General features: G+C 41.4%; 1 protein-coding gene across 1 annotated transcript in view; it reads right to left on the reverse strand.

Moving 5' to 3' along the window:
- Nucleotides 1-12,765, reverse strand: part of LOC118392795 (solute carrier family 25 member 36-A-like) — a 28,752-nt gene that overhangs the window by 9,899 nt on the left and 6,088 nt on the right. The window lies entirely within an intron of this gene.

Genomic DNA, 12,765 nt, shown 5'->3' on the forward strand with positions numbered 1-12,765 from the left:
GCAGCTGCTAAAACCTCAAACATGTTGACACATTTACATACATATTCAGACCCTTTACTCAGTACTTTGTTGAAAACCCTTTGCTAGACACTACAGACTCAAGTCTTCTTGGGTATGACTCTACAAGCTTGGCACACCTGTATTTGGCGAGTTTCTCCCATTCTTCTCTGCAGATCCTCTCAAGCTATGTCAGGTTGGATGGGGAGTGTCGCTGCACAGCTATTTTCAGGTTCCTCCAGAGATGTTCGATCTGGTTCAAGTCCAGGATATCTCTCTCCAATGGCCCCGGAGGACATGGCCGCCGTTTTACGGTCTCCTAACCAATTGTGCTATTGTGTTTTTTTCAAGATATTTTGTAAATTGTTTTGTACATAAATGTTTCTGCAACCGTATCTTACGGAAGAAAAGAGCTTCTGGATATCAGGACAGCGATCACTCACCTCGGATTAGACAAACATTTCTTCAACAACAAGCAGGACTCACACGATATTCTCCAAACACCCCACAGGGCAGACATCCCAATTATTCGCAAAAGGAAGCGACGCAGAGGACAAAGAGCCGGATGCCTCGTCCGGACCCGCAGAAGGCAACAAGGAAAGCTGCCGTTACCGTCAATATTACTTGCCAACGTGCATCATTGGACAATAAACTAGACGAGGTACGATCACGAATATCCTACCAACAGGACATCAGAAACTGTAATATCCTATGCTTCACGGAATCGTAGCTGAATGACGACATGGATATTCAGATAGCGGGATACACGCTGCACCGGCAGGATAGAACAGCACACTCCGGTAAGACGAGGGGGGGGGTGCATATTTGTAAACAACAGCTGGTGAACGAAATCTAAGGAAGTCTCTAGATTTTTCCTCGCCTGAAGTAGAGTATATTGTGATAAACTGCAGACCACACTACTTGCCCAGAGAGAATTCTAAGCTATACTTTTCATGGCTGTTTATTTACCACCAAACATATTCTGGCACTAAGACCGCACTCAGAAATAAGCAAACAGGAAACCACTCACCCAGAGGCTGCGTTCCTAGTGGCCCGAGACTTTAATGCAGGGAAACTTAAATCAGTTCTACCAAATCTCTATCAACATGTTCACCTTTTTGGGATAGGTGGTAGCATTTTCGCTTTTACTCTGTCCCAGATGCTAATATATGCATATTATTATTAGTATTTGATAGAAAACACTCTGAAGTTTCTAAAACTGTTTGAATAATGTCTGTGAGTATAACAGAACTCATATGGCAGGCAAAAACCTGAGAAGAAATACAAACAGGAAGTGAGAAATCGATTTTCAAAACAGTGCCTATTGAAATCCCAGTGAGATATGAATGAGAATGCACTTCCTAGGGCTTCCACTAGATGTCACCGTCTTTAGAAACCGGTTTAAGGATTCTACTATAAAGGAGGGGCTCATAATAGCTCTTTGAGTCAGTGGTCTGGCAGAGAGACTCTGTCTCATAACGCGCGCTCCCGACAGAGTATGCTCTCGTTCCAATGCTTTTCTTCAGTGAAATTCTCCGGTTGGAACCTTATTTATGATTTATGTTAAAAACATCCTAAAGATTGATTGCATACATCATTTGACTTGTTTCTACGGACTGTAACTAAACTTTGAGTTTGTTTGGAGGAAATGCTCACGCCTCATGAAGATGGATTACTGGGCTGAACACGCTAACAACAAGTGGCTAAATGATGGGCTTTATCGAACTTTATGGAATAAATCAGTAATTTATTGTTGAACTGGGATTCCTAGGAGTGCCTTCTGATGAAGATCAAAGGTAAGTGAATATTTAGTGTTTTTTTCCAGAATCCTCTGGCTGTTTTGGGTTCTGAGCGCCGTTCTCAGATTATGCTTTTTCCGTAAAGTTTAAAAAAAATCTAACACAGCGGTTGAATAGAGGATAAGTCTATCTTTCATCAATGTTTATTATGAGTATTTCTGCAAAATCACTGGATGTTTTGGAATCAAAACATTACTGCACGTAACATGCCAATGTAAACAGATTTTTGGATATAAATATGCATATTATCGAACAAAACATGCATGTATTGTGTAACATGATGTCCTATGAGTGTCATCTGATGAAGATCAAAGGTTAGTGATTCATTTGATCTATATTTCTGCTTTTTGTGACTCCTATCTTTGGCTGGAAAATGGCTGTGTGTTTTTGCGACTTGACTCTGACCTAACATAATCATATGTTGTGCTTTAGCTGTAAAGCATTTTTGAAATCGGACACGATGGGTAGATTAATAAGATGTTTATCTTTCATTTGCTGTATTGGAATTGTTAATGTGTGAAAGTGACATATTTAAAAAATATATTTTTGAATTTCATGTGCTGCCTTTTCAGCGGAATGTTGTCCGCAAGCGGGAACCCCTGCCATAGAAAGGTTAAATGTGCAACCAGAGGGAGAAAAAAAAAATTAGAGATCACCTGTACTCCACACACAGACGCGTACAAAGCTCTCCCTCGCCCTCCATTTGGTAAATTCGACCATAACTTTATCCTGCTGATTCCTGCTTTCAAGCAAAAAAATTAAAGCAGGAAGCACCAGTGACTCGGTCTATAAAAAAGTGGTCAGATAAAGTAGATACTAAACTACAGGACTGCTTTGCTATCACAGACTGGAACATGTTCCGGGATTCTTCCGATGACATTGAGGAGTACACCACACCAGTCACTGGCTTTATTAATAAGTGCATTGAGGACGTTGTCCCAACAGTGACTGTACGTACATACCCCAACCAAAAGCCATGGATTACAGGCAACATTCGCACTGAGCTAAAGGGCAGAGCTGCCGCTTTCAAGGTGCGGGACTCTAGCCCGGAAGCTTACAAGAAATCCCACTATGCCCTGCGACGAACCACCAAACAGGCAAAGCGTCAATACAGGGCTAAAAGATTGAATCATACTACACCGGCTCCGACGCTCGTCGGATGTGGCAGGGCTAGCAAACTATTACAGACTGCAAAGGGAAGCACAGCCGCGAGCTGCCCAGTGTAATGAGCCTACCAGACGAGCTAAATCACTTCTATGCTCGCTTCGAGGCAAGCAACACTGAGGCATGCATGAGAGCATTAGCTGTTCCGGACGACTGTGTGATCACGCTCTCCGTAGCTGACAGGTCAACATACACAAGGCTGCGGGGACAGACGGATTACCAGGACGTGTGCTCCGGGCATGTGCTGACCAACTGGCAGGTGTCTTCACTGACATCCCCGCCAGGAAGTGAGGGTAGGTAGCAACCCATCTGCATCGCTGATCCTCAACACTGGAGCTCCCCAGGGGTGCGTGCTCAGTACCCTCCTGTACTCCATGTTCACCCACGACTGCATGGCCAGGCACAACTCCAACACCATCATTAAGTTTGCAGACAACTCAACAGTGGTAGGCCTGATCACCGACAACGATGAGACAGCCTATAGGGCGGAGGTCAGAGACCTGGCCGGGTGGTGCCAGAATAACAACCTATCCCTCAACGTAACCAAGGCTAATGGGATAATTGTGGACTACAGGAAAAGGAGCACCAAGCACGTCCCCATTCTCATCGACGAGGCTGTAGTGGAGCAGGTTGAGAGCTTCAAGTTCCTTGGTGTCCACATCAACAACAAATTAGATTGGTCCAAACACACCAAGACAGTCGTGAAGAGGGCACGGCAAAGCCTATTTCCCCCTCAGGAATATAACAATTTTTGGCATGGGTCCTGAGATCCTCAAAATGTTCTACAGCTGCAACATCGAGAGCATCCTGACCAGTTGCATCACTGCCTGGTACGGCAATTGCTCGGCCTCCGACCACAAGGCACTTCAGAGGGTAGTGCGTACAGCCCAGTACATCACTGGGGCAAAGCTGCCTGCCATCCAGGACCTCTACACCAGGCGGTGTTAGAGGAAGGCCCTAAAAAAATGGTCAAAGACCCCAGCCATAGACTGTTCTCTCTACTACCGTATGGCAAGCGGTACCAGAGTGCCAAATCTAGGTCAAAAAGGCTTCTCAACAGTTTTTACCCCCAAGCCATAATACTCCTGAACAGGTAACCAAATGGCTACCCGGACTATTTGCATTGTGTGCCTCCCCCCAACCCATCTTTTACTCTCTGTTTATCACATATGCATAGTCACTTTAACTATACATTCATGTACATACTACCTCAATTTGCCCGACCAACCAGTGCTCCCGCACATTGGCTAACCAGGCTATCTGCATTGTGTCCCACCACCAGCCAACCCCTCTTTTTACACTTCTGCTACTCTCTGTTCATCATGTATGCATATTCGCTTTAACGATACTTACATGTACATACTACCTCAATAAGCCTGACAAGGCCTGACTAACAGGTGTCTGTATACAGCCTTGCTACTCTTTTTTAATGTCTTTTTACTGTTGTTTTATTTCTTTACTTACACACTTTTTTTCCCTCGCAACATTGGCTAGAGCCTGTATGTAAGCATTTCACTGTAAGGTCTACACCGGTTGTATTCGGCACACGTGACAAATAAACTTTGATTTGAGGACATTCAGAGACTTGTCCCAAAGCCACTCCTGTGTTTTCTTGGCTGTGTGCTTTGGATTGTTGTCCTGTTGGAAGGTGAACCAGGACCCCAGTCTGAGGTCCTGAGCAGGTTTTCATTAAGGATCTCTGTATTTTTCCCCAGTCCTGACTAGTCTCCCAGTCCTTGCCACTGAAAAACATCCCCAAAGCATGATGCTGCCACCACACTTTACTATAGGGCTGGTCCTCCAGACGTGACTCTTGGTATTCAGGCCAGACAGTTCAATCATAGAGTCTTGTTTCTTATGGTCCGAGAGTCTTTAGGTGCCTTTTGGCTAACTCCAACCGAGGTGTCATGTGCCTTTTAGTGAAGAGTGGCTTCCGTCTGGCCACTACTATGAAAAGGCCTGATTGGTGGAGTGCTGCTTATCCTTTTGGAAGGTTCTCCCATCTCCACAGAGGAACTCTGGAGCTCTGTCAGAGTGACCATTGGGATCTTTGTCACCTCTCTGACCAAGGCCCTTCTCCCCCAACTGCCCAGTTTGGCTGGGCGGCCAGCTCTAGGAAGAGTATTGGTGGTTCCAAACGGCCACTGGGTTCTTGGGGAACTTCAATGCTGCAGACATTTTTTGGTTCCCTTCCCCAGATCTGTGTTTCGACACAATCCTATCTTGGAGCTCTACGGACAATTCCTTAGACCTCATGGCTTGATTTTTGATGACATGCACTGTCAACTGTGGGACCTTATATAGACAGGTGTGTGCCTTTCCAAATCAAGTCCAATCAATTGAATTTACCACAGGTGGACTTCAAGTTGTAGAAACATCTCAAGGATGCTCAATGGAAACAGGATGCACTCGAGCTCAATTTTGTCTCTCACAGCAAAGGGCCTGAATCCTTATGTAAATACAGGTATCGGTTTTTCTTATTTTATACAAATGCAAAAAAAAAAAGTCATTATTGGGTATTGTGTGTTGATTGCTGAGGACTATTTAATCAATTTTAGAAGAACAAAATGTGGAAAAAGACAAGGGGTCTGAATACTTTCCTAAGGCTCTGTATGTTTATAGCCACGGATATGTGCCGGATAGGTGGTTGATAAGAATAGTAGGTTTCAGCACCTCGTGAAAGTGCTCGAGCCACGTTACGAACTTTGCCTTTTCGAAGGGTAGTACCCGCTCTATATATAAAGCAACCTAGAGCCAAAGTTGTCATAGAATTGGCAAATGCACCCGTGTCGCACTTACTACCGATGGCTGGACCTCCAGGGCTACAAAGAGCTACTTAACAGTGACAGCCCATCACATTAGCAGGTAGCCTAGTGGTTAGAGCATTAGGCCAGTAACCGAAAGGTTGCTAGATCAAATTCCCGAGCTGACAACGTAAAAATCTATCATTCTGCCCCTGAACAAGGCAGTTAACCCACTGTTCCTAGGCCGTCATTGTAAATAAGAATTTGTCTTAATTAACTGACTTGCCTAGTCAAAAAAAGGTCAAATAAAAATGTAAATTACCCCAGAGTGAGAAATGAAAAGTACGTGCTACAGACACGCCCCCTTTATGAGTCACACAAGTGTCCATATTTCTCTCTGTAAGAAAACAAAACATAGCTGACATTTTTAGGCCTATGTAAACATGTTGATTTCACACATATTACAATTTATTTCAGTGTTGTTGAGTAATTGTGTTTTCATTTAAGAAAATGATGTTATTCTTGATTATGCCATCAGCAGGCATTTTACGACTCCTGATCATATATGGAGTCAGGAATACCAACACAATGTGAATTGTCATTGAAAGCAAGGCTGCATTCTGAACACTTTAAAGACACACCCTTATCCCCTCAGCCCTCAAATTAAGTGGACACTTCTGATGACGTCTGACGAGTATACACTTGTAGGGCAAGGGAGGAAGGAATGATTTTTAAATGGACCTCCCTTGCCCGGAAATTCATCACTCGTTCATCCCACGATGACTGTGTTTTCAGCCACCGGCAGCTTGTTGATGCTTTATATGCGCTACAGTTAATTATGATTGCATGTCTACTTATATTAGATCTATAATTATTAATATACGCATACTGTATGATATCTAGCAAATTAATTATCTAACTAACATTAGCCTGCCTAGCTGGAACTTCTGAAGGAAAATGTTTTATTTCTACAATTTCCAAAAGCTAGCCAAACAAAAACATCATTACTTTCACGAGACGCGTTTGTGCCGTCATGTGTATTAGTATCACAATTTCTAACCTTTTTACATTAGTTTGTACTTACACTTGTATGTTAACTTACCCATATTACCCATATATGTTTGGCTAATCTTTTCGACCGACATACAAGATGGTGACGGGGATTCTCCTAAGGGCATAAGGCGAGAATAAGTGGACAAGGGTGTGTCTTTTATGAGTTTGAAACACAGTCTGAGAAGCGGTAGAGCATTGGGCCATGGGCGCTATTTTTAGGCTTTCCGTTTTTAAGTTTTGTTTTTGCATCTTTTACTTTCGGTTTTGTACACTAGCTTCCAAGATCTGAAAAATACTATATTTTTAGTTATAGAAAATATATTTCACAGCAGCTTAGATGGTACAATGATTCTCTACAATATACTTGCTTGTTTTGTCACAAACTGAAATTAGGCAAACTATTAGAATTTTATCAACCAGGAAATGGCTGAGCAATTTCTGCATAGTGCATCTTTAAATATAGTTCCTGTTGGCATTTAATTTTCCCCCTGCAACAAAACTGACAGCAAAACTGCAATATGTAACGAACCATGGATTTGATGAACCATTACACCCATACTAATTAAGAATAAAGCCAACAGCAATAACGACTGGGCTGAGTGTTTCAGTCTAAAATAGGCATTATTGGACGAAACACACAGTGCTAAATGGAGTAGGGGTTGCACAATTCTGGTATATATATTTTTATTTCAAATCATCCTCCAACCAGAGGTCCTCGTTGGAGGATTCCGGATTTCCTGCTTATTCCCTCCTGGTACTAGGAAACTTCCAACCAGGATTCATGAAAAACCTAGGAAGTTACTGGAATATTGCAACCATAAAATAAATACATCCAGTACACACTAGAGGTCGACCAATTAATCAGAATAGCCGATTACAAGTTTTCATAACAATTGGAAATCGGTATTTTTGGAAGCGGATTTGACCGTTAAAATATATTTTTTTACACCTTTATTTAACTAGGCAAGTCGGTTAAGAACACATTCTTATCTTCAATTACGGCCTAGGAACGGTGGGTTAATTGCCTTGTTCAGGGGCAGAATGCCAGATTTTTACCTTGTCAGCTCGGGAATTCAATCTTGCAACCTCACAGTTAACTAGTCCAACGCTCTTAACCACCAGCCTCACGAGGAGCCTGCCTGTTACGCGAATGCAGTAAGAAGCCAAGGTAAGTTGCTAGCTAGCATTAACCTCTGTGTTAGGGGGCAGTATTTTCATTTTTGGAAGAAAAACAAAATCCTGTTTTAAACGGGGTATTTTGTCAGGAAAAGACGCTAGAATATGCATATTATTGACAGCTTTGTATAGAAAACACTAACGTTTCCAAAACTGTAAAGATATTGTCTGTGAGTATAACAGAACTGATGTTGCAGGCGAAAGGGGCACTTCCAATCTGGAAGTGTCCCAGGTTTTGAAAGCCCTGCGTTCCAATGACTCCCTATATGGCTGTGAATGTACTATCAATGAGCTTACTCTTTCTACGTATTCCCCAAGGTGTCTACAGCATTGTGACGTTGTTTTACGCATTTCTGTTGAAGAATAGCCGTATGGGGGCACATTGCGTAAGTGGTCACATGGTGGCTCCGAGAGAGATTCTCGCGTAAAGTGCAGAGGTAGCCATTACTCCAATCGGTCCTAGAAAAAAAAGGAATTGTCCCGACGGATATATTATCGAATAGATATTAGAAAAACACCTCGAGGATGGATTCTAAACAACGTTTGTCATGTTTCTGTCGATATTATGGAGCTAATTTGGAATATTTTTCGGCGTTGTGGTGACCGCAATTTCCAGGAGATTTCTCAGCCAAACGTGAAGAACAAACGGAGCTATTTCGCCTACAAAAATAATATTTTGGGAAAAAAATTAACTTTGGCTGTCTGCCTGGGAGTCTCGTGAGTGAAAACATCCGAAGTTCATCAAAGGTAAACGATTTAATTTGATTGCTTTTCTGATTTCCGTGACAAGTTTGCCTGCTGCTAGCAAGGCATTAGGCTATGATAAACGTACACAAATGCTTGTCTAGCATTGGCTGTAAAGCATATTTTGAAAATCTGAGATGACAGGGTGATTAACAAAAGGCTAAGCTGTGTTCCAATATATTTCACTTGCGATTTTCATGAAGAGGAATATTTTCTAGGAAGATTTATGTCCGTTGCGTTATGCTAATTAGTGTCAGATGATGATAACGGTCCCGTTCACGGGCTGGGCGTCACTACAGGTTAAACTTATCTTATAAAAAACAATCAATCATAATCACTAGTTAAACTAGTAATATCATGAACCATGTGTAGTTATCTAGCGTGTCCTGCGTTGCATATAATCGATGCGGTGCGTATTCGCGAAAAAGGGCAGTCGTTGCTCCAAAGTGTACCTAACCATAAACATCAATGCCTTTCTTAAAATCAATACACAAGTATATATAACCTGCATATTTAGCTAAAATAAATCCAGGTTAGCAGGCAATATTAACCAGGTGGAATTCTGTCACTTCTCTTGCGGTCATTGCATGCAGAGTCGGGGTATATGCATGGGCCGCCTGGCTCGTTGCAAACTAATTTGCCAAAATTGTACGTAATTATGACATAACATTGAAGGTTGTGCAATGTAACAGGAATATTTAGACGTATGGATGCCACCCATTAGATTAAATACGGAACGATTCTGTATTTCACTGAAAGAATAAACGTTTTGTTTTCGAGATGATAGTTTCCGGGTTTCAACCATATTAATGACCCAAGGCTCGTATTTTTGTGTGTTATGTTATAATTAAGTCTATGATTTGATAGAGCAGTCTGACTGAGCGATGGTAGGCAGCAGCAGGCTAGTAAGCATTCATTCAAGCAGCTCTTCGCAATGCTTCAAGTATTGTGCTGTTTATGACTTCAAGCCTATCAACTCCCGAGATTAGGCTGGTGTAACCGATGTGAAATGGCTAGCTAGTTAGCGGGGTGCGCGCTAATAGCGTTTCAAACGTCACTCGCTCTGAGTTGTTCCCCTTGCTCTGCATGGGTAACGCTGCTTCGGGGGTGGCTGTTGTCGATGTGTTCCTGGTTCGAGCCCAGGTAGGAACGAGGAGAGGGACGGAAGCTATACTGTTACACTGGAAATACTAAACTGCCTATAAGATCATCCAATAGTCAAAAGGTATATGAAATACAAATTGTATAGAGAGAAATAGTCCTATAATTCCTATAATAAACAACAACCTAAAACTTCTTACCTGGGAATAGTTTAGTCTCATGTTAAAAGGAAACACCAGCTTTCATATGTTCTGAGCAAGGAACTTAAACATTAGTTTTCTTACATGGCATATATTGCACTTTTACTTTCTTCACCACCACTTTGTTTTTGCATTATTTAAACCAAATTGAACATGTTTCATTATTTATTTGAGGCTAAATTAAATTAAGTTAAGTGTTCATTCAGTATTGTTGTAATTGTCATTATTACAAATAAATAAATAGTTTAAAAAAAAAAAAAAAAATTGCCCGATTAATTGGTATCGGCTTTTTTGTCACCAATAATCGGTATCAGTGTTGAAAAATCATAATGTCGACCTCTAGTACACACACAAGTACTAGGCCTAATCTCAGTCTTTTTTCAACAATTAGCTACCTGTAAGTCTAGATGCACATTTTCAAAGTGACAAAGTTTGTGCCTTGCCAGTGCCAGGCTGTTTCTGCTTCTTCAGTCAATTTGTCATTGTCTCACTGTGTTTGGGTAGGCAGAGATGTAGCATTGTTGACCGCAGAGACAGTCAGTCAGGCAAACTACAGGTAGTTTATACCTTCAACCATCGTACATGTTATGTCAAACTTGCCCTGAGCAAAAAACACTAAAAACACTTCAGTACTGACCACTAAAAGCTTATCAGTCACAGTGTGTGGTGTGTTTAGCCTTGGCTATATATTTTGTGTTGTGTCAGAGGTCCAGGTGGTTTGACTCTGGGAGAGATCTGCATCAGCATCTACCCTGACAGTGTCAACAAAGCACTCTGAACACGCTTAGCACAAGCTCTTGTTAGACATAGCATTAGCTAGCGTCTACCATTAACTATTAGCTAGAGCCTACCATTAGCTACCACTTAGAGACTCATCATCATCATCTGCGGGCCAGGGGCTAATTAGCATTAGTAGCAATTTAGCATATAATCTTTTCGCTCCCAGTCCTACAGATGGTTAGCTAACTGGCTGGCTAGAGTACAGTGCTACTCAGAGCCCTGATCATTGCAGCTGTCATCAGCTTATCTCTCTCATCCAGAAACCCTCATTTATCCTCCACAGCGACTGACAGTGTTATGTAATAGCATTAAACAGTGGGATGGACAGCCTGGTGCTGAGCATTAGTGCTGTTTGTCCAGTCTAAAAAATTAAACAGGAGTAAGATAATCACTGTGACAGTGATTGATTCACAACTCCTCTCTGTAAAAGCACGATTGTAAGATGTAAAATGGATCCCCGTCAACTTTATGACCACAAACACTAGTGATACAGTATTTTCCACCATAATTTGCAAATAAATTCAGACAAAATCCTACAATGTGATTTTCTGGATTTTTTTTCTCATTTTGTCTGTCATAGTTGAAGTGTACCTATGATGAAAATTACAGGCCTCTCATCTTTTTAAGTGGGAGAACTTGCACAATTGGTGGCTGACTAAATACTTTTTTGCCCCACTGTATGCACGTACCACTTTTCCGTTTATTTTTTGAAACAAGTATTTTTTTTCTTCATTTAATTTCACCAGTTTGGACTATTTTGTGCATGTCCATTACATGAAACCCAAATAAAAATCCATTTAAAATTACAGGTTGTAATGCAACAAAATAAGAAAAAATGCCAAGGGGGATGAATACTTTTGCAAGGCACTGTAGCTGTGCAGCGACACTCCCCATCCAACCTGACAGCTCTTGAGAGGATCTGCAGAGAAGAATGGGAGAAACTCACCAAATACAGGTGTGCCAAGCTTGTAGAGTCATACCCAACAAGACTTGAGGCTGTAATCACTGCCAAAGGTGCTTCAGCAAAGTACTGAGTAAAGGGTCTGAATACATATATATATTGTTTTTATAAACAATCTAATCAATTTTAGAATAAGGCTGTAACGTAACAAAATGTGGAAAATGTCAACGGGTCTGAATACTTTCCAAATGCACTGTAGACATGAAAAAAATGCTGCTCTGTTTTTACCTCTGCTGCATCACAACATGAGCTTGAGACTCAGACGTTGAACTATGACTAGGAACAGAATATGATGGAACCCTTTTTAATCATTAAAATAACTGTCCAGTGTTTCTAGGTTTCTGTGAAATATGACCTATAATGAATTATAAAACTGGTTGTTTGGATCCTGGATGATGATTGGACGAGCAGCGTTCCAAACCGTGCTGTATTGGCGGTCACAAAAACACCTATGCCCGCTAACAATTCCATCTGAGAATTTGCCCTGCACCTCCATAAAATTATTGTTGCTGTCTGAATTCATGCATTTACTTCAACTCGCACATCATTTCCCCTTGCCTCCAGCCTAGCATATAGTTTGGTATAGCGGGGGTAAATATAAGCCTTGCCTGTCTGACCTCAGAAACTATGTTTAACTGTTGTATATTGATCTCTGTAGTAGCATACATAGATTGAACAGTGCCCAGACAAAAGGAGACAACTTTTTCCTGAGCCAGTCGTTAATCACACATCAACGTCATCATCACAAGTAAACGCCAATAGAAAAGAAGCTCAAACAAACAAAAATGCAGCCGGTGTACTGTCATTCCAGGTTCAATGTTTAATGTCACTGAGTTAGCTTAAGTTGGCTAGCTAGCAAGTGACAAGTACATTATCCAGCCTGCATAGCAACTATGCAAAAGGAATTAACTATTGGGTCTCATCTGTAGCAACATGACCAAAATAACTAACAAGATTTGTCTGGACTATATCTTCTGGAGGAAGAATTAAATTGGATGAATTGACTTATCAAAATAACGTTTTAATAAAAATACATATTCATTGTC

Source organism: Oncorhynchus keta, chromosome 1, assembly GCF_023373465.1.
Source record: "Oncorhynchus keta strain PuntledgeMale-10-30-2019 chromosome 1, Oket_V2, whole genome shotgun sequence".
Classification (NCBI taxonomy): Eukaryota; Metazoa; Chordata; class Actinopteri; order Salmoniformes; family Salmonidae; genus Oncorhynchus; species Oncorhynchus keta.